Source organism: Leucopleurus acutus (assembly GCF_964270905.1).
Source record: "Leucopleurus acutus genome assembly, chromosome: 3".
In the NCBI taxonomy this organism is placed as follows: Eukaryota; Metazoa; Chordata; class Mammalia; order Artiodactyla; family Delphinidae; genus Leucopleurus; species Leucopleurus acutus.
In genome coordinates, this window is record NC_139145.1 from 143,742,081 (window position 1) to 143,764,580 (window position 22,500).

Here is a 22,500-nt window from a genome sequence, read left to right on the forward strand (position 1 = left end):
TTCAAACATTGCACTCAATTTTCCTCACCTTAATTGTCTAAACATTCATTTCAGAAGTAATAAGAAAAGACTGTGGTTTAGGCAGGGTTAATGTCTGGGTGGGTTTGGGTGTGATTCTCCAGGAGCAAGGATGTTCATTTTAGATTTACTGAAAAGCCAACAACTTCCATGGGACAGGAGACTATGCTCTATCAGGGATAGAAAGGGTTACATTTATTTTCATTCTTCTCTCTGTCTTTTTCTTTCTTTCTTTCTTAATGTGAGCAGGATACTGAATTACTGCCAGAGTAATATCAGAGCCCTAGAGATATAAAAACACACTTCAAGTTAAATCAGAGTTCTCCACTGTTGACTCTTAAGATATCTGTGTGAAATGACAGAGCTGTCCACTTCAAGCTGTATGTGTGAGCCCACTGCTCACAAATGCACTGTTTTCATCCAAAACCTTCTCTTGAAACTACAGGTTATGGCAGATGAAATCATTTTCTTCCTCTGGCTTCTTAGACAAATCCCTTCCATTTGGTGGGGTAGAGCAAACATAAGTCAACATTTCTTGATAAGAGTCTTTCGATTAAAAAAAAAAAGATGTGGGTGGTCATTTCTGAGAAAGTGTTACATAGTGAGGTTAAAAGAGAGACCCATTTTTTTTTTCTGCAAATTGTCAAAGCCTCTGTTTGCCTGAAATCTGCTGTCATTTTTCCAGCTACTTAGCTTTTGGAAGGGAAACCAACCCTCTGTACTTCTGGATCTTAAAAATAAAGCACTATGTCCTAAAATGTACCAAAATTAAAGTTCTCTGCACAGAAACTAACACACCACTGTAAAGCAGTTATACTCCAATAAAGATGTTAAAAAAATAATAAAACAAAACACAGAATGTGGTATAAAATAAATAAATTTCTCTGCACAAATGTTATAAATACAGTCCCAAGACTAAATTTTATATACCTCTTGTCATTCACACAAAGTCATTTTTTTTAAATAATAGCAAATTACCTCAGAGGAATATTGAAAACTGTCAGCACCACCCTCCTCACCTCTACCTCCCCAGGTATGAGGGGATGAGACAGGTGGCAGAAAGAGTAAAGGTCAAAAGAGGTAGTATTCTCATCGTTGACAGGTTTTGCTGCTCTGCACGCCTGGCTCCAGGGCTGTCCCAAGCCTGACCTACTTGAGAGCAGGGACTGTCACACTGAGCTGTCCCAAATTACGTGGTTTTGCAGTCGGATCTAGGCTGGGACCACAAAATACATATCTGGTGTCCCATGAGCCTGATTTGAACCCCCAATTTCCAGAGGTAAAATGCAAATCCACTGTGTGTTACTTACTCAATAAAATCAATAACCCCTTCCCATCCAAGTCACAATTTAGTTGTTTTCACATTTAGTACACACTGTCTCAGACTTAAAAAAAAAAAAAAAAGAAGGAAACATAGACATACTTTTCACAAGAATAATTTCATAACTCTTAGAAATCAACAAAGCTTCTGGGGATGTTTTACAAGTGTTCATGATTTTAAAATACGGAGAAGATGAATCCCCAGCTTGTTAAGGTCCACTAAGATACGCCATGGAGTGCCTTCTACTGCTGAGTACTGTATGTCACTATTTTCATACATTTTATTTCTCATATTTCAGATTTTTCTTAGAAGTATAGGAAACACTATAGAAATCACTGCAGATAAAGTCATGTTATGTGTCTACACAGGGATGCCCATACTGTGGGAGAAGCCAGTATATAATCTCTCTGTTTATATCAAGTATATAGCTTAATTAGTTAGGTTATATAGGCGTGCATGTTTTTGTTTATATCAATTTCATAGAGAGTATTGTCTTTATATCTGTATATACAGGATTATATTTCATACATAAATACATTATGTTTTACATATACACACAGATTATCCACCAATTTAAATTGGTGCACTTAAGTGCACCCACATCTGCCGTGAAAGAGACACGAATTCCTTTAAAGGGGGCAATCACACGTGCAACTGTAGCGACAGCAGATCTGAGCTAGCATCCACTGCTTCTTGCCAGGAAAGTCAGGAGTAGAGACAGCCCTTTGTTCAAAGGGCCCTACCGGGTTAGGATGACTTGGGACGCCACATCACTGGAAGCGGCAACGCAGAGAAGGAATTTGTGAGATGAAGGTCGCTGGGTCCCACCCCTTTCCTGCGGAGTTTCCCTTTCCTGTCCTTAAGCGCACCCTCCCCTGTCCCTTGTCCCCAGCCCCGCGAGTCTGGGCTCCGGACGGCGCCCTGACTCCTTCCTCCTCCCCTTCGCTGGGCTCCGGGCGATCGCCGCGCGCTGGTGGGGCTCCCAGTCCACGGGAGCCGGCTTCTCTGCGCGGCCCCAGCTCGAGTTAATAAACAGTTAAGTTTGGAAGACTCAGCAGACACGTTGAGGGGGAGTTACCCAGCCCAGGCAGCAAAAACATCCCGGCGCATTCCTGGGGAGTCCTCAGCTGCCAGCATCTGATTAGAACCATATCTCGCCGGGAGTGGCCCGCGGCTCCGAGGCTCCCGGGCCGGCGGCTATTTAAGCGCGGCCGCCGTGTCGGCTGCGCGGTAGCCAGGAGGCTCAGGCACCACCGGGAAGTCATGCTCGCATCGCGGAGGCGCTAGCTAGCCTGTGAGTAGCTTTCCGATCCTTCCTCCCTTTGGCTCCATTTTTGGCGACCTCTTTCCCTCCTTTGCTTCCCTCCCGCTCCGCCTTGGGATGCAGACCTGGGACTGCTGGGGCATCTTAGAAAGGAGACGGTGTGCTTGGGCAAACAGGCGGTTTTGTGGCCTGACATCCGAGGAATGCTCCCACGAAATGCGTTTATCTTTGGGGTCGGAATCCAGATGTCCAACTAGTGACATTTAACAAGCGCCTCGTGTGTGTGTGTGTGTGTGTGTGTGTGTGTGTGTGTGTGTGTGTGTGCTTGTTTAAAAGCTCTGTGGGCAGCCAGGATCGGACGCTGGTGTGGCTGCTGACCGCCTAATTAACTCCTCCAAGGGGGGTTATTTTTGCCGTGTGACAAAGGCTGGGGACCTGGTTTGTGCCCGCGAGAAGCTTTTTTCCGGTGACTGACAACGTATGGCATCAAAATGTGAACTTTGTCTTACACCCGATTCTTAAGAAAGTATCTGCCCAAGAGACTGAACAAACTTGTTTGAAATACTCTGAGGGTTTAAGTGGTGTCTGCCTGCTTGTTGTAATCTGGAAAGATTAAGTAAGAATTTTGGAAAAGGGGGAAAAAAAAAGAATGGTTGACTGGAGCCCCAGTCAACATAGCGGGTTTCATAAGCCTAGAGCTGACTCTGTTATTTGTTTCTGTCGTCCTTTCCTCTTGACTTAATTCTTAGCCTGGAATTCAGGTCCGCAGTCAATTTTAGAAGGGAGCCCTCTGAGTCCAAAGGGAAATCGAACTGGATTAAAAACACTTAAAGAATCTGGATGTTATCTGCACCCCATCCTTTCCCCTCCTCCCCCCACCTTATCCTCTTTCTTTTTAGTTTGTGTTTGGAAGGAAGAGAGGCACTCTGTAAAACGAGAAGAGCCGAAATAAGCTTCCAGACACATGGAAAGACTTAACAATTACGGAGGGGCGACTTCATGAATAGTAAATGTTGTTATTGCACTATAAAGTGACTTAATGAAAAAATTTCTGGCCCTAATCAGGCAAAGCAGGGGAAGGGGGGAGAGGGAGGTAAGACAGAGCTAACTCAAACAGAAGGAATGGCTGAGGAAAGAAGGCAGCTGCAGAAATGCCCTCAAGAGGTCCGATAAGGCTCTTGGAATGGCTTTGATGGGGTATGTCATTGATCTTCCTGCAGGCTTGAGGTTTGCTCCCCACACAGGAGCATCTACTGGCTGTTGGGGCAGGAGGGACTAGCTGGGAATGGGGGAGCCTGACAGCTACCAAATGGCTTGCCTCCACGCTCTGCGACACCTCCACCTGGCTTCTGAAACCAGCAGCCAGACCTTGATGAGGCTACTCTTCTCTGGGTGTGGTGCCTGCCCCCTACGCCCCAGGTTCTGTCTCTCCCTCCTTGAGGGGAGATAGGCCTCTATGATACTGCAAGAAGGTTTATTGCCATGAGAATTCAGAAGTATTTGAGATTGAGCTGTCCTTCATCTTTGGGGAAGGATCCTTTTGGTTGAAGTGCTACGTATGTGCTAATAAACAATGGTACACCTAATGCAATGTGCAATCTTGTTGAGAAAGCACAAAGGAGGCCTAGTGGTTTTTTCCAATGTGTATTTCTAGAAGAGATTACTTCTAAATCCCTAGCCAGTATCCTCCTAAGGCAGACTGGATTCTTTTTCTTGTTGGTGATGACTAACTTCACTTCCCCTTCCCTTCCCACTCCCAACTCTCTCCCTTCTTATCCAAATGGATGTCCTAGCAACCAGTTCTTCTTAAGCTATACCCTCCTCCGTTTTAAAGTAGATGGTAGGAGAACGTCTTCCAACTTTGAGCTGTGACACATAGGTAGTCGCCATTCTGGTGATCTTGGACACAGCTGATCTTCTCCTGAGGATGTGAGAGAGGAAGGCAGCCACAGCGCTTGTTCAAAGCCTTGCCTCACTGTTAAGGACAGAATCCAGGGTCTGCATTTCCACTCAAGACTTTTTATAGTTGGAGATTCAACTAAAAGTCCAAATTCCTGTGCAATCAGCCTTATGTCTTGCCTTGCCCAAAAGGTTGAATGGATTTCAGCCACCTTGTTTGGGTTGAAGGGAATTGCTTTCAAGACACTTGTTGGCATGAAGGAAGGTGGTACAGGGACCCCTGGAAGCTGCTGACCAGCTGGTTGGGGTGATATTATTGGCCTGCTCGGCCATGCCTCCCATTACCTGAAGACTTAGAGAGCAGGAAGACGGAAGCCTTGGTCACCGCTCCTGGTCAGCAGGAGGCTTTGTGGAGACATGGGCTCTTGGTGGTACAGCCAGTATGGGCTGCTTCACTTCTCTTTCTACCCTCATATGTCTGTAAGCCTACACTTGCTACCATGATACTTTTCACCTGGGTAGTTTTGAAGTTTCCATGTGTTTCCCTTCCTCAGTCTCTAGTGACTTGAGGATTTAATTAATGCTTTTCTTAAAGACAAACCTAGGATGCTGAAATACTTGAGAAGGCTGCCAAAGACAGAGCTCCAGGGTGTTAAGTTGCCCTAAGGGGAAGCAGAAGATGCCTCCCCAGGTGGAAAGCCTTGAAACTGGACCAGTTAGGGAGGTTTTGGTATTTGACCAAACGCATAAGGCTGTCTACACTCCAAGCAGAACCAGAATGAGAACTCGACTCGAAATATGAAACACCTGAGGAACAGGATGTGGTATTTGAAAATTCTCTGGCGCTGCTGTGTAATTCTAAAGTTGAAGCCATGCCACTGGATTGCACAGAGGTTGACCAAAATCACATTTAGCCGAAATAGCTGTAACCTCAGATCTATGTATTTAAGGGTAACCTAACTCATGGTAATGTTTCCTGACTGGATTAATCCTGTGACTCAGAAGGAAAGCAGGCCATCGAGCCCCCTCCTATGAAGAGTACGCTGATTTCTGGTGAGGGGAACACTTGACGCTGCGTGTGGACACCAAGGGCTGGCACACAGGCCATTTCCACCTCACACCTTGCTTGGCTGCGAGGGTGGGTTCGGGGGCCCCATGGCCTGAGTTCAAATCCCAGGGACAGCACTGCTGCTCATGTGACCTTGAGCAAATTGCATCATTTCTCTGACCTTAAGCTTCCTTATCTGGAGAGAATAATAATACCTACCCCCAGGTTTGTTGGGAAGACTGTTAATCCGGTATGCTTAGAATAGTTTACTCCGATGTTCTGTTTTCATGTTGCCCCCTGAACCACTGAATTATGTATCTTTGTGAAAACTAAATGCAGAACGGGGAATGTCTTTGTCAAAGTTGGACACCGCCTGTCTACCTGAAAAATGTTAATCACTTAAGCACTTAGTATTAACAAAGCCAGGGAGTTTGCTGTGCTTAACACTAAACCGCCTGGGAGTTACTCTCTGTTCTCTGCCTGGAGCCTGCAGTTTGCTTTGGTCAAGCTGACCTCCTCTGGTCTCATTTAAGTCTTTCCCCCCACCCCCTACTCCCCAGACCCCCTACAGAGAAGGAGCAATCCTTCTGCCTGAAGTCAGCATTATAGCAGAAGGAAGTGGGAAGGGAGAGGACCACGGGAACTAAACTGAGGGACTAGGCTAGAAATAAAAAGTCTTCTGAGTACACAGGGCCCCATGCTGTCCTTGCCCACGTAGCTGGGCAGGTTGCCACCGTTACTCCCCTTCCCGAATCTTTCTCCTACCTTGGAAGGAAGCCTGTCACTCTAGGGTAAGCAGAATCTGAACAAACTGCTTCCTGGTCTAAAAATGGAAGTTACTTTTTTTTTTATTAAGTGAGGTAGAATCTCCTCTCTACCTACCTCATCCTTCTCTTCTCAAGTTATTTTCATCCAAAACTATCATCCAAATTGTCCAGCTCTTGCTAATTCTTACATCATCACGACACAAACATTATGGCTTATGAAATTTCAGGAACATAAAAGCTGTTGGCTCAATACAGAGCAAGCCAGTTAATGTTTTTCCGCTGCTGTAACTTATAACTTAGCCCCTAAGCTAGCTAGAGGCAAGTGACCTTTAACTCCTTTAAACTAGTAAGAGTTCTTTCTGAGTGAACAGAGCAGGCTGGGTGAGCGTTCAGGGCAGGGGAGCTACGGTGAGGCAGAATGCGTTAGGGCTGTCACTTATATTTTTAGGTAACCATGGAGACGGTAGGTTAGGAAGTAAGAATACTGGAAAAGCTGGGTTTGAAATGTTCTCCAACCTGGAAGAGATTTGGGTGAGGAATTTACGGTTTAATGTTTTCTCTGGGTAAAAAGCTACCCTATTTCTCCCTAGCAATGTGACGCAAAGTGTTATTCTGAAACAGACTTAGAACTTTATGTAACCGATGAGCTGTCTAAGTTCTCATTTAACAGTCAGATTCATTCAAGAACTTTATGTAACCGATGAGCTGTGTAAGTTCTCATTTAACAGTCAGATTCATTCATTCTTTCAAGATTGGACACGTAGTTAGCTAGAGTGTATCGTTCACAGCTAGAAAGAACTCATCTCAGACTAGCTTTCAGAGTGCGGTCTCCGGACCAGCTACATCAGCATCCTTGGGAACTTGTTTGAAATGCAGATTCTGGGTTCCCATGCCACATCCACTAAAGCAGATGTGAACAGTAGGGCCCGTCCAGCTGTATCTCAGCAAGCCCTTCACGTGATCTAAGACTAACTTTCAGATTTCACTTGTTCAGTGGAAAGCATAACAAAGTAACTGAATTCCTACAGTCATGGAAATAATAAAGCATTTAAACATCGCTCAGTTTAACTGAATCTGAGAAAGATGAAAAAGCACATACCTTGACATTCTTCCTGCTATCTCACATAACTGCTTTCTTGATTCTAGGAAAACCGATCTACTCCTTAGTTTTATATTGTCAGTTCGTTTCCAAATCCTTTTCCCTTTGGGGTTTTTAAAAAACATAATTAATCTCCGTTTATTAGAAGACTGTCCCAGTTGCTTCTTTTTAAAAAGATTTCCGTAAACTACATCATTACTCTTGAACCAGATGGTTCTCTCTAACCTATAAAACTTTTTATTTTGTTTTTTCATGCCTTGCCCAGAGTGCAGATGTAGGCCTTGCCATCATGGTAAATGAATCTGCTGCACTTAGTTTTTATAGCTCTTTATGGTTTATGAAGTACTATGCCATTCTCCCATTTGACTTTCACTTTAAATCACTTAAGGTAGAAAAGATATCTCCATTTCTTAACTCCAGTATGATCAATAGATATCAGCCTGCCCAAGGTCATACCATTAAGTGGGAGAGCCAGGATTCAAGCGTGAATCTTTATGATTCAAATCTTGATGGTTGTCAAAATATTTAGTAAACACCTGTCACATGAAGTATGTTGCTAGGCTAGCAATGGAAGAACTCCCAGTGAACAGAAGTCTAGAAGAAATTCTATTTTACATGAAGTAAAGAATGTAGGCTCTACTCCTGCAGTGGAATGACAGCACGGCCATTTCTTAGTCCCTGACCCTTAGTCACCTCACCCTCCTTGCAAAACAGTCCTAAGAATGACCAGTGTTCATCAGAGACGGGTGTTTAGCAGAGATCGCGCCTTAGACTGAAAGATACAAGGGTGTGATCTAGAAGGAGAGAATTGGAGCTCTGGCTTTGAAGAGGCAGCATAGGTTAGTAGTTAAGAGCTTGGGCTTTGAACTACAAATGACGGTGTCCACAACCCAGCTTTGCTATTGAAGGCGAGGGATATAACGAGCTGCCTCCAAACTAAAATTAAAGGAGGAGCCATGAAAAAAAAAAACAAAAACAACTTCCTCAGAGCTGCTGCCTCAGAAGTGCACCTGCTCTAGGACTATAATTCTCAATGAAATAACTAAATTGATATTGGAAAATGGGCTTGTTCTCATTGTTTGTGGTCTTTTGGCAAGCTAAAATCTAGAGATGAACACCTTCAGGCTGAAAATGAGACCATCTTTCTTACCTACCGTGAAACTATTAAATGTGAAGTTTGAGCAGGAAAGTGTGGCAATGCTTCCTAAACAAGTACAGGCACACAGATGTTAATTCTTAAGGTACCACTTAAACCTCCTCTGGGCAGGACAGTTGAGTCCTCCTGAGGTCTAGAATTAATCCATGCCCAAGTAACTGGAAAGTTAAAAATATCTTCACTTATGTATCCGTGTTGGGTACAGCTGCCTTCCTGTTCTAAACATTTCACCCAAAGGATCTCACTTACTTTTCATATTTGAAGTTTCCCACTAAGGGACCAAGAGCTGTTCTAATCCTCTATAATATGTAACGCAGATGCTAACGTGTTTTTTTTGCTACCATTTAGGGCAGCAGAAATAAGCCAAATATGTCCGGCTATTAGTCAGAGGGCTCTCGTAGTCCTATGAAGAATGCCAAACCAGTCTGGCTTTGGGCACAATGTTAACCCAGATGAGAAACATGTAACTTACTTGTAGATCAGAAGTTGGAATGGTACACACAGTAGGCACTCAAACCTCCCTAAAAGGAAAATGCCAGCTGTGCTTCACTACATCAGCATTGGGTGGTGGTCGTGTTTTTTGTTTTTGTTTTGGGATTTCTTTTTTTACCCTTTGCTTCTGAAGTCAGATATCTTAAATAAAATCCCAGTTCTGAAGTAGAAAACAAATAGAACAGGCTCTTCCATCCATCACTGGTTGACGATAAGGAGATTTAATATGGATTTCTGCCTGGACCAAGGTTCAACTATAGCTAAGGCTTTTCAGAAGAATTCGTGTACTTGAATTGAAATGATAGTTTTATTCAATGTCCAGCCTGTCTTCTGAAGGATATCTTGATGCATAGATGTTTGCTCTGCTGCCTGATAACTTGTTCTTGGGGTTTCTGATTTGTCCAGGTGATCTAAAGTTTTCATTGGTTATAATTGAAAGTTGTCTGAAAGCATTTACCTAACACCTGCTAGGGAACACGTAAGTGTGAACAGTTGCTGCCTACCTGAAATTCAGAGAAAATGACAGCCGCTCAACTAACATATGGTTTTATTATAATTAAGTGGTACAGAGTGGTACAGAAAGAAAAGGACGCAGGTGTGATGATGGATTTGGCTTTCAAAGGAATGGTGGAAGTCAAATCAGCAAAGGTAGGAAGAAAAATGCATTCTAGGCAGAAGCTCATAAGTACATCATGCAGATGTATGCCCAAAGAATACTGATTGACCAGTTTGGCCAAGAGAAAGTACAGGTGGCAGAGAAGTAAGGGGTGATATCATTTGGAAAGGAGAGATGGACTGCACTGAGCTTTGGATGTCAGGGCAATGACTTAGATCTTTATCTGCTAAGCGGTAGATCTCTTTATTAAATCCGGAAAACAAAATGCTGACTCAGATCAATTAACCTGGCGGTATTGGCAGGATGAGTTTGAGTAGTGATTGCTTAGCAGTTGAAGAAAGACCTGTTCTTTCATGGAAACAGCAAGGTAAAGAAAAGATTTCAATATTAAGGAACAAATTGCAACTGTGTATTACCTCTAATGTTTTAAGTGCACTCCTTCTACCAGACTGCATGGGGGCTAGAAAAGTAGGGTAAATGATTCCCTGACTTCAGAATTTCATTGAGTTAAGGGAAGAGTTCCACAGGAATCAGAGGACAACAATAGGTCAAGTGTGGAGAAATGGTAGGGCCGGTGAGAGGTAAGTGAAGACCTAAGACAACACATCTTGAGTGAACTTTGAATGACAGGTAGGAATTTAAGTAGGTGAAGGCAGTAAGTATTATAGGCTAGGGAGGTAACAAGAGAAGGTACTGTGTACTTGTGTGTGCACGCACATGTGTGTGTGTGTGTGTGTGTGTGTGTGTGTGCAGGGTAAATGGAAGAGATCAGCTTCTCCAGGGAACAGGTGGCTATGTATATATCTACTGTGCATTCTAAATATACAAGGCTTTGCATCTCAGATTGACTGTAAATAGAGGAATTGAACACTGATGCCTGATTAATACAAAATCAGGAAGACCCTGAGGTCTGAGAGGGCGCCACTACAAGAATTCAGCCATGAAAGTGAGTCAGAGACAACTAGAGGCTCTTACAACTTAGATTCTCATTGGATCCTTTTGAGAAGAAGGAAGGGAGAATTAATCCCACAAAGAGCTTTTTTTACTTCAAGTATTCTAAATATGAAATACCTGTGCTGTGTGTATAAAAAATATCACACTGTACTAAGAGTTGGCTAATTGTCAGGAACAAGGTACGTGACACAAGATAGTATAGCTTTTTTGGAAGCAGGAACTCGTCGGAATGGCAATGAAGCAAGACTGGGGAGGAATCCCGGAACAAAGTAAAAAAAATTTTTTTTGGTGGAAAGGGAGGAGATGTATGGAAATAAAGGGTAATTATGGAAAATAGGGGGTCGAAAGTTTGCCAGATTCAGTAGATATGTGAACAGTCTAAGATAAAATCTTAGCTTCATTCTAAGCTACGGACAATACTGTTGTGGATCTTTTAGGTATATCCATGAACAAAAGAAATCTGTACTTCAGTTTCCAGACAGTGTATAGAGATAGAAATCTTCAGCTTTGTATACAAGAAGTCTTTAACAGAAACAATGGATGCAACTGTGCTCTGTTTTAGGATCCAAATTCTTATATTTCATGCAGCCAACACTTGTTGAGCGCCTTAATATTTGGGGTGATAATAAAGTCCATGTTCTTGATGAAGGCTAACCTTAACCAATTGTTACCTAATATTCTCTTGCTGACCCTCTCGTAAACTAGGTAGTGCTCCTTAAATAACTAAAGCCACTAGTAGGGACCCATGGTTACGTTTTCAAAATATTGCTTCATTTAAATCCACAGTTCAGTAGTTTGGCCTGATCTGAAAGTGACCCGGTTGTACTCTTAGAAAAATCTGGTAATTAAGAGTGCCACAGAACATGTTTGGTTCTAGAATATAGAGGTTTGTGTCATCTCTGAATTGCTTGTACTCCTGAAGTGGCAAAACTGATGCCAAGTGAGCATATGTTTCTTTCCTGTGTTTATGAAAAGAGTGTTGATTCAGAACTCTGGATTTTAAGATAACTTTGCAGGAAACATCACTGACATTCCTTCATAACCTAGCATATCACAAGATTTTTTCCTCCCACTGGCTCTGTCACAGATGGTCTTCCAGATTGCCATATTATTATAGGAGATTCCCAAATATTTAATGTAAATATCTCCCATCTAATTAATGTTTTAAGTAAATGTCATCATTTTAAAACTGTCTATTGAAGAGGGTAATTAAACCCTTAAGACAAAATTTTCATCTTTCCGTGGTTGATATTAATAAGAAAAAAATATATAGAATTCCTTGAAGTAGTCTAATTTTGCCTTCTCTTCTAAACGTTATTAATGGCAGTGAAACTTTCTACCCCAATCAGAAACATTTCCTCTGAAATACTTAGTAGCAGTTGTAACTATTACTTGCTTATTCTCTCTCCCCTGTTTATACTGTAAGCCCCTTGAGAGTAGAGACCATATCTATTTTTGTCACTGTATATACAGCATAATACAGTGCTTGGAACACAGTAGGTATTTGGTAAACACTAACCAGATCGCCAGGTTAATGAGTGACTCAAGCGACTCTCATCTGCAACATTAATTGGAATTTATTGTAAAGGGAGCAAAACAGAGAACTTCAGCTTGCCTTATCTGTTGGTATAAGCAAAATAGTTTTGAGTCTTTTTTTGACTTTAAGGTTATTTATAATGAGCAATACCCCTAGGTTCCTCTAGTTTATCTGCTCAGGGCCTGAGAAAAGCCAACAAGCTGTTACTGAAATTCTCCACATGGTGTGGTCAAGCCTTTGGTTTAACTTCTGCCACTGGAGTATTCATCATGGCTCATACCTCTATCTAACCCAATAGATATTATCACAAGGGCCAATAATAATCATAGTGGCGAATAGTTTTCAACCTGATGTTTCATCAGGTTGTCCAAGGACAACTTCTTATTCTCCTCCTGTTTTCTCCTTTTAAGAGCATCTACCAAACTATTTACTAAAGAACTAATAAAAATTGAGAAAATAGATGAAACCTTTGGCTCAGTACTGAATAATTAAGGTTATCCCTTTGACTTAACACAATTTCTGCTCAGATCAAAGAAAGCTGCTTTTTTAAATTTGTATGTGCAGCCGTACTGAACATACAAATTAAGTTCTTTAATTCTTAACTTAGGTTGCCAACTTGTTCCTATCTACACAGACCCCATTGGATCCAAGAAAACCAGTCTGGAAATAGGCAATAGACCGTACTCTGATCAACTTTGAAAATGCTAGCATAAGAGTTTTTTCAAACCCCAGTGAGCAATTGATTCAAAACGTACTGTTCGTTTGTTTTAATATATCAGGAGCTTTTCTCAACAATTTTGGACAAGTAAACATTTAACGAAGTCTAAGATGACAGTGTGGAAAGCTTTCTGTGAGCAGCGTTCTGCACGCTTGCAGAGATGTTCAAGTTCAATTTGTAGGTTCTCTTAGCTTTTGAGTTTAATCTCATGTGACTGATACTAGAGTAGCTTTATGATTCTGTCTTTAGCCCAAGTAAGACTACAGATTTGCCTACATTTTAAATATTGCTATCTGACAAATTAGTACATCTCTAAGGAATTTAATTTTAAAAATGCGGAAAGGCACACGTCACCCGAATATCACTATTCTAAATGTATGAGAAGCAGAAATCTGTCTCTCACCCTACTGCCACCCTTCTTGACCAGCATTTCCTTGCGACTCTTCCTTCTAGTCTTTCAATAGTTATACGGAGAAACATATATACAATGGGAAAATGCTATCTGTTCTGCTTTAAGCAAGGAGCTACAATGACATGACTACTTTAGTCAATAGCTCCCTTTTACAAGTTCCTTTAGTCGCTCACATTTCAAATATCATTATACTTATGTAAGGTTTTATAAAACTGACATTATGGGAATTCTTTTTCTAGGGTCTTAGAATGAAAGTTATAAGACATAATGGCCTTTGATTTTTTTTTTTTAAGCCACCTTTAGGACATGTTGTTTATTTGAAGTTTGAGGGTCACCAAGCATCATAGCTCGGCAAGATGGGATAACCTTGAATCTGACATTTGAGATTTGTTAGACCTTAACCTTTCAGTTAAAAGGCTTTGTTTCCAAAAGATTAACCAAGTAATTAAATGAAAGAAACCGGCAGTTTTGAATCACTCAAAATGGCAAGTTCATGCAACTATCATACTACAAAGCTATCTGACTCTTTGATACCACGGCTCCATACACAGATTTGTCACCACCTCGACCTCTACACCATTGCTCAAAACCTCAAAGTCTTCTCAGCACCGTCTAGACAAAATAGAGTTCTGTTAACCCACCCTAATCCAGTCTGACCTACTTTTCAACCTTTTCCCATCATACAACCCAGCACGGGTTTGGTATTCTAGTCAAGATTACATAAATATCCTTTTCCCATTGCTATCAATTCCTCTTTCCCAAAAGTATTTTCTGGCTAACACCCATTCCACCTATCTGAAGAACTAGATTAATTCTCTCTTTTGCCTGTATTGTTCCAAAACAAAGACATTAAAAGCATAGATATTAGACTCATGTGACTTTCAGGGGGTTGATTAACTTCTGTACTTCAGCTTCTACTCTTGTCAGAAAGGGATGAAGATAAATTTAACTTTTAAAACGTTGGTATTCCTTCTGTGTTTCTTAAAAAACTATTTTTTTGAATTTAATTTAATTAATTTTTTTATACAGCAGGTTCTTATTAGTTATCCATTTTATATGTATTTGTGTATATATGTCAACCCCAATCTCCCAATTCATCCCACCACCCCCCTAAAAAAACTATTAAAGCCATCCCCAACCCTGAACTCCCAACCCGCTTTACTCTGCTCTTTTTCCAGAGCATCTGTCACCTTCTGAAAGACTATAATCCCTTTAAGGCTTTCCCCTGCTAGAGTGTAAGCCCTATAAGGGAATAGATCTTTATTTTGCTCACTGACATATCCCAAGCGCTAGAAGAGTGCCTGGCACAGAGTAGGGATGTAGATTTATTACATGAATTGACTTGTTGGCACCGACCCCTGGCGTTCAGGAGCTAACTTTGTTTCCAGTCTCTAAATCGTAATGGCTTTGAGCAGGGATCCGTCACCAAACCCCATATGCTCTCAACAACATATGAAACAAAGCTGCCTGTATTTGAAGGCCTTTCTGATTTTCTATTAGCATGGCTTCAGAGCAAACTCTGGGGTAGCCAATGATTTACCATCTGTAGAGTCACACTGACTGAGCACAGTGTGAGACAGATGACATGCTCTTAAAAGTCAACAGGGGTGGGGACTTCCCTGGCGGCGCAGTGGTTAAGAATCCACCTGCCAGTGCAGGGGACATGGGTTCGAGCTCTGGTCCGGGAAGATCCCACATGCCGCGGAGCAACTAAGCCCGTGCGCCACAACCACTGAGCCTGCGCTCTAGAGCCCGTGAACCACAACTGCTGAGCCTGCATGCCACAACTACTGAAGCCCGTGTGCCTAGAGCCCGTGCTCCACAACAACAGAAGCCACCCCAAAAAGAAGCCCGTGCACCGCAACTAAGAGCAGACCCAGCTCTCCGCAACTAGAGAAAGCCCACGCACAGCAATGAAGACCCCATGCAGCCAATAAATAAATAAATAAATAAATTTATTTAAAAAAAAAGGAGAGTCAACCGAGGTGGCATTTGACTCTTAAGGGATTTCTTAGGTGGAGGTGCAAATGTAGAATGAAATTTCAGTTAGAGAACCTCAACGCTGGAGAGAATGACCCTGAGAAAGAAATTTTATTCACATCCTACTTGCGATAATTAGTCCTGAAAGTAAAACTTTGCTTACCTTAGAGAGACTGAGAAAGCATGTTAGTGTTGTTTCTCTCACTGTTTTCTTTGGTGGAACTCATTGTCTACACACATCTATAGTTTAAGGATCACATTCTGTTTTTTAAAGACATTACAACTATGTTACAAACCACTATATAAAATAGATAAACAACAAGGTCCTACTGTAGAGCACAGGGAACTATATTCAATATCCTGTAATAATCCACACTGGAAAAGAAGAACAAAACATTAAAACTATAGACATATTCCTAACTTCAAGTTTTACTGCAGTAGAAGGCATCGTTGGGTTATAGCAAAGCTTGATCATTACTTTTTTAAGGATTTGTCTTAACCTCCTGGTCCATAATATTGAGTCTTTTTAATAAAGATTGGATTAGGAACTTAATAGTGGCTTTCAAAGACTTGTCTTTGCACAGGACTATAGAGTTCAGCTAAGGAAACAAATGATCTAATTGCATTCTCTGATGCTAAAAATGCCTACATAATAAAACCAGAAAATAGCAGATGCCACTGTGGAGTGAATCTAAATCTTCAAGGACCTACTGAAGTTCCTTTTATTTAATGACCATATATAACAGGGATCGTAAAGAGAAGCTACAAATGAAGGCCTTATCTAATCACTTATATCCATTCATGTTTTCCTCAAGTATTTAAATGTCAATTACTTAGCAGACACAGAATTTTGCAACAGGTCATTAATGGTTCAGAGAACAGATGAGATTGCTCTAAAAGCTAATGAAACCACTTGCTTAAATATTACATTTTTTATGAATCAAGTAAATTTCCTTCACAGTGAATCATTGATGTTGACATTGCTGTGTAGACTAATCAGAAACCTTTTTGTAGTTGAATATAAATATGACATCTCATAATTGGCCAGGAGGTCTCAGTGCAAGCCCAGCAAAGGGGCCGGCAATAAGGAACCATGCCTACTAGTTCATCTCACGCTAAAACTATAGACCCATGTGGCACCCCCATGATTTGTCATCTTAAGAAGGCAATGAAACCCAACAGGGATGGTGTACATGCAGCAGGCCTGGGAGAAGGAAGAATTCTCATCTCATCTGCTTATTCTGGGAAAGTCTCCTCATAGTAAGTCACATTTTTGACCAATCGCTTGCCCTAAAGCCAAGCCTTGACCATTGGGTGATACTTGTGACTGTGAGTGCTAGGCAGGTTATAAATAATAACAATACAAAGGGCAAATACTCGACACAATTTCTTTTTTTTTTTTAATTTTGTTGAAGTATAGTTGATTTACAATGTTGTGTTAATTTCTTACAGTTTCTAGCCAAAGCTCTGAGAGCTAGAAAACAGACACACTTCACAGGTTTTTAGTGCAACTGTTAGACAATACAGTATTCTCACTATTAACTTAAGTCAAATTCATTTGACGGGGAAGGAGTAGAGGGTTAACCAGCATTAGACTCACACTAACAACATCTGCAGCTGGAGATGATTTTGAATAACACATTTTAAAAGACACAGACATAGATCTAATAAATGAATCTTTACAGTCCCAAAAGCCAGAGAAACTAGATTGTCTTAGTGTATAAATTTATCATTTCAAATCTGTTAAGCTCTTTGGGAAGCAGCAATTCTTTTGTCTCTATATGAATTGATGGTTTATTTAGTTAAGGCGTTTATTGCCTTTTAAAATACCCAAACTGAGTTGTTTATCAGGCTACCAGTGTAGGTTTATAGGAAACAGCATACTGCATTGAACATTACTTCATGTAAGTATAAAGTTAAGACACTGATTACTTCTTCAATCTTGCAAAATAATATCTAGGTCAAAAGTAAAAAAAAAAAAATTATGCTGGACCTGGGGAAGAAAAATCTCATTTTCCTAGGCTCCTCCAAGCCATTGGTTAGCGCCACCCAAGGAACTTATCTTTAAAAAAAGAGAAAAACAGTAAATGAAATATTCAAGACTTGAGGCTTTGAAAATGGTGTATAATGACATAACCAGGGCAATTTTCTTAGATACCTTGTTTTTATGCAGCTGGTACAAATTTGATTTTTTCCCCCTTTCTCCCAGCTCTGGAATGATTTTAATATTAGAAGAAATGACTTAAGAAAACAATCCAGTGGAATATATATGTTAGAAAACCTTCAAAGTCACTCTTTAAATCCCAGAATAAACTTTTCGAAATCTGTACAGATTAAGGTGATACTTGAGATCTTTCCTTGTGTTCTTTGATTATTGCAACCAAGAAAGAAAATCAGTAAGCTGTATCTTCATTTCCTAAGAACTCTTAACTTGGTGCTCTGAAACACCACCTCCATTATTTTAACTTTATTTGTAGAATCACTTAAATGATTGCCAAAGGTGGAATAGAAATTGACTTCCTGAAAGCTTCTTTAGATTAATAATGGTTAATGTTTGGAATCATACAGGGGTGGCTTTTTCCCGAAAGCTTTAGTAGATACAAGGTTCCCCGAATTACTCTTCCAGACTTGCCAATTGTACACCATGATCCCTAAGGTAGATGTCTAGACATGTTTGTGGAAGGGAGGACCAGTTAATGGTGATGACTTACATGATTGTAACAGGTAAAATTTTGGTTGCATTCTCATGAATTTATGCATAGAATTCATGAAACAAAACCTGTCTCACCTACTTAGACTTTATAAGCGAAAGTCTGATATTAAGTGGTAGGATTTTTTCTTGTAATTGGAACTTCCTTTGCTCATCTATCTCTGCAGTGAATGAACCATATACAGATATTTCGATAAACTAGAACACTTTGTTACATACATTGTTCAATGTAGTTGCTTCAACTGTGAAGCAATTAAAATCCCAAATCTGTTTCATTTAGCATGAGTTAATGTGCTGCCATATAGAATTTTTCCATCCCTCAGTTTAAAAATGCACTGACTTATCCCCATGTGCTTATTTGGTCCAATTCAGGGGTTCCCAACCCCCAGCCGCGGACTCGTACCAGTTTGCAGCCTGTTAGGAACCGGGCCACACAGCAGGAGGTGAGTGGCTGGCAGGCGAGCCATGCTTCATTTGCCACTGCCCACCGCTCATTACCACCTGAAACGTCTCCCATCCCCCATCCCCCCATCCCCCCAACTCCGTGGAAAAATTGTCTTCCACAAATCCAGTCCCCGGTGCCAAAAAGGTCAGGGACCGCTGCAATACCATTTCCCAAAAACTGAGAGAATAATGATGGCGTGTGAACCTTAGTTCAAGTTCAAGGATGCTTGTGCATTTCCACCACTTTGTCCATCTCACTCTGCAGTAGCTTTTTTTTTTTTTTTTGGCTGCATGGCATGCAGGATTTTAGTTCTCCAACCAGGGATGGAACCCGTGCCCCCTGCAGTTGGAAGCATGGAGTCTTATCCACTGGACTGCCAGGAAAGTCCCATGCAACAGCTTCTTAGAGTATTTGTGTGCACACAAGTTCAAAGCAGGTGGGCTAGCTATTTCAGACCATTTTTGGAACCTGTCTCCTAAATTTTTAGTACTTGAGTAGAATTAATATATCACCACAAGAAGCAAGAAAACAAGTTGGCAGACTCACCCTTCTCCTTGTCTAACAGAATCTGCAATTACCTGGGGATTTCTTATCTGTTAACTTATCTAATTTGGCCGGCAACCAAGAAGTAAGCAAATGAGCCTATATGCTTATTTCTTCTGGATGAGTTCCCCTGACCTTTTAGATAGCATTCTGGAGACTTCCTAACCTTCGGCATGGTAGAGCACTGGTGTCGGGTGGGGGGAGAGGGCTGGTTATCAGGTTCCTGGTTCTCTGTAAACCTGAAATTCAACAAATAAATAGAAAGTCCCTTTTTATTTTTATTATTTTTTATTATTATTTTTTTTATTTTTTATTTTTTTATTTTTTGTGGTATGCAGGCCTCTCACTGCTGTGGCCTCTCCCATTGCAGAGCACAGGCTCCGGATGCGCAGGCTCAGCGGCCATGGCTCACGGGCCCATCCGCTCCGCAGCATGTGGGATCTTCCCGGACCGGGGCGCGAACCTGTGTCCCCTGCATCTGCAGGCGGACTCTCAACCACTGCGCCACCTGGGAAGCCCTATTTTTATTATTTTTTAAAATATTTACTTATTTATTTGTTTGGCTGCATTGGGTCTTAGTTGCGGCACACAGGATCTTTGTTGTGGCGCACAGGCTTCTCTCTAGTTTTGGTGCTCTGGGCTCCAGAGGGTGTGGGCTCAGTAGTTGCGGCACGCTGGCTTAGTTGCCTCACGGCATGTGGGATCTTAGTTCCCCGACCAGGGGTCAAACCTGTGTCCCTTGCATTGGAAGGTAAATTCTCAACCACTGGGCCACCAGGGAAGTCCCCCTTTTTATTTTTAAATGACTCCTTTTTCCTTCATCTTGTTTGAAAACAACCAAATCTTCTCTAAGGGAAATCAGCTAAATCATGAAGATATCCTTTGACTCGTATATTGAATTATGTTTTGGCTTCTGTTTTTCTCTGTGGATTTCACTGTAGTAACTACTAAATTAACCAGGTGATTCAATCTATGGTTTTTATTAGTGGGCTTTTCTCAGAGATTTGCATTTTTTCCTGTTTCTCCTCCTTAGGGCAGTTTACACTAATCACTTTGCAGTAGCATCTTTCTCAGGCTACAATAAAAGTTCATTTTTAAACGGTTAAAAAAAAAATCCTTAAAGTGATAGTTAATATACTCAGCACACAGGTAACAGTAAGTGTTTAAAAAAAACCCAACCTATTCTTATCTGTGGGGTTAGCAGGGCCATTGTCATTCTTGAAGATGAAGCCCAAATGCCCTGTTGGCTGTAGATATCTTGCCCAACTAGAAGAGATTGTGTCAGACGTGGAAACAGGAGCCAGTGGCAAAGTCTCTCATGGAAGGTTAATACCAACTCTAAGGGTAGATTGAACACGAAAACAAAGGGCATATTCTACTGAAAAGGCCACTCAGAACCAGAGATAACATATTAGAATCAAACAACTTAAACTCATCTTATGTTGGGTCTACATAGGTATAATAAATTTTTTCATGGTTTGGTCTATGTACAGAAATGTAACAAAAAAGAAGTCCTGACTGTCTACACACACTTACTACATACACCTCAGTTTGACTACTCTGTACAGGTGTTACAAGGCAGCTGGATTCTTCTTCCTTTAAACTCTCCAAAATACAGCACATCTCTGAAATGTGAGTTACAGAAAGATACAGAAACACTCAAGCCATGGCTTTGAAGATTACATGAACGTGGGGCTCTGCCTAGGAACGGAAACCACGTTGGAATTTAACATAATTCAGCCAGGTTATTAAAGAAGAAACTAAATATCAAGCAGTGTTTCTTGCACTGGTTTTGGAAAGTTTAAGATGACTTGCCTGCTTTTAAAATGGCCTGATATGGTATATCATAAAATAATCCTACTAGTGTATGTTTGTTTATAGCTTAATGTTTAAAATACAAGTGTCTTATTGTATAGTACAGGAAACTATACTCAGTAATTTGTAATAACCTATAGGGGAAAAGAATCTGAAAGACCATATATATATATATATATATATATATATATATGAACTGAATCACTGTGCTATATACACCTGAAACTAACACCACATTGTAAATCAACTATACTTCAATAAAAAATAAAGTAAAATAAAAAGAAATGCACACATACATGCATCAGAAGATACGTAGTAGAATATTCATAGAAGCACTGTTCATCACAGCTCCAAAGTGGATAAAATTTGTGGTGTATTCATACAATGAGATATATGGCAATGATAATGAACAAGATACAACATGGCTGGAACTTCATAAATATTATGTTGAATCAAATAAACCAGACACAGAAGCAAAACAAATTTTTTAAGTAAATAAGTAAGATGCAGGTGCTTCTAAATAACGTGCTTTCTTGAGCTCTTCTAATATCCACGTGGACTTTCAAGATGACTATTGTAATGGCACTCAAGTAGAAAGTGCAACATGTTTAACAGTTAAGATTTACATATGCAAGCATCATAGGTGAAATCACAGAGGGGCTCAAATGAATAAACTGTGTATCCTGAAGTCCATGTGCTAGGTGTTGCTACATGGCTGGGCTGACGTCATTCAGATTATTTCATTTGGGAACGAGAAAGCACAACTTGATACTGTGCATGCTAGGAAACAAACTGCTAAGATTCATTTGTATGATTTATTTAAAAACTAGCTTGGAATTAGGAAGAGGGGTGAGTTTTGGTAGAAGTATGTTAAAGTAACCTGGGAAGGATAGACGTGAAAACGATGAAGTATTTGCTGGTCAGCTGGGTAAGTACACGTAGATATGAGGGAAGATTATTGAAGGTAGGAATAGTGTCAGTGTATTGGCCTAGAAATCAAATGTGCAATGACAATCCTTTTCCCTCATTCTGATTCATTGGTATTTTGACTACATTTTCCTGTAAGGGACAAGCATAATATCCACTGTACATTTAGATGCCAAATTCAAAGTAAAAATCATGTGTTTTTGTGTTTTTGTATCATAATGCTTCTCAAATTATTGCCCCAGAGGCCCTGCGATAGAAAAATTCCAGAGGCTTCCATGTTAGTAGTTTTGGCTTTTTTTTTTTTTTAATTTCAAACCCTAAAATATTTCATATAAATTGTTCAATCCTTAGAATACTCTCTTCCCTTGCCTTTAGGATGGGAGGGAAGCAGAATGAAGTATAGTGTTCTACTTTACCATCTAATAGTACAAAATAGAGTTCTTCTAAACTCAGATTTTAAAACTGGTTTATTCCATCCACCCATTCTGGTTATCTATGAACGTTTAGCTTTTCAGAATCTTATTCCTTCCACTTGCTTTTTTGGTATACTTTCTGGTTACTATCGCTTCATAACTAGACCAGACTCGGTGAGGACCCCCTTCTGTCACTGTCAGCATGGTGTTCCCAGCGTTATGGCAGCACCAGTGTGAGCTACTGTGCTACCACTAAACCATGATGGGTTTGGCCACTAAAGCAAGTGCTCTGGTGACTGAAGCAGGTGCTACTCTCTCAGGTCCTGCAGTGGTGACTCAGGGTGGGGGGAGAAGTGCTCTGCAGAG

At 40.8% G+C, this 22,500-nt stretch overlaps 1 protein-coding gene across 3 annotated transcripts in view; it reads left to right on the forward strand.

Annotated features, from left to right (window-relative positions):
* Nucleotides 1-2,402: 2,402 nt before the first annotated feature.
* DAB2 (DAB adaptor protein 2) overlaps nt 2,403-22,500 on the forward strand; it is a 52,657-nt gene continuing 32,559 nt past the window's right edge. For 2 of the 3 annotated variants that reach the window (XM_082837414.1, XM_082837412.1), the window contains exon 1: nt 2,403-2,633. The gene's annotated coding sequence lies outside the window, so the exon portion shown is untranslated. The remainder of the gene's footprint in view (nt 2,634-22,500) is intronic. The other variant, XM_082837413.1, reaches the window with a different exon arrangement.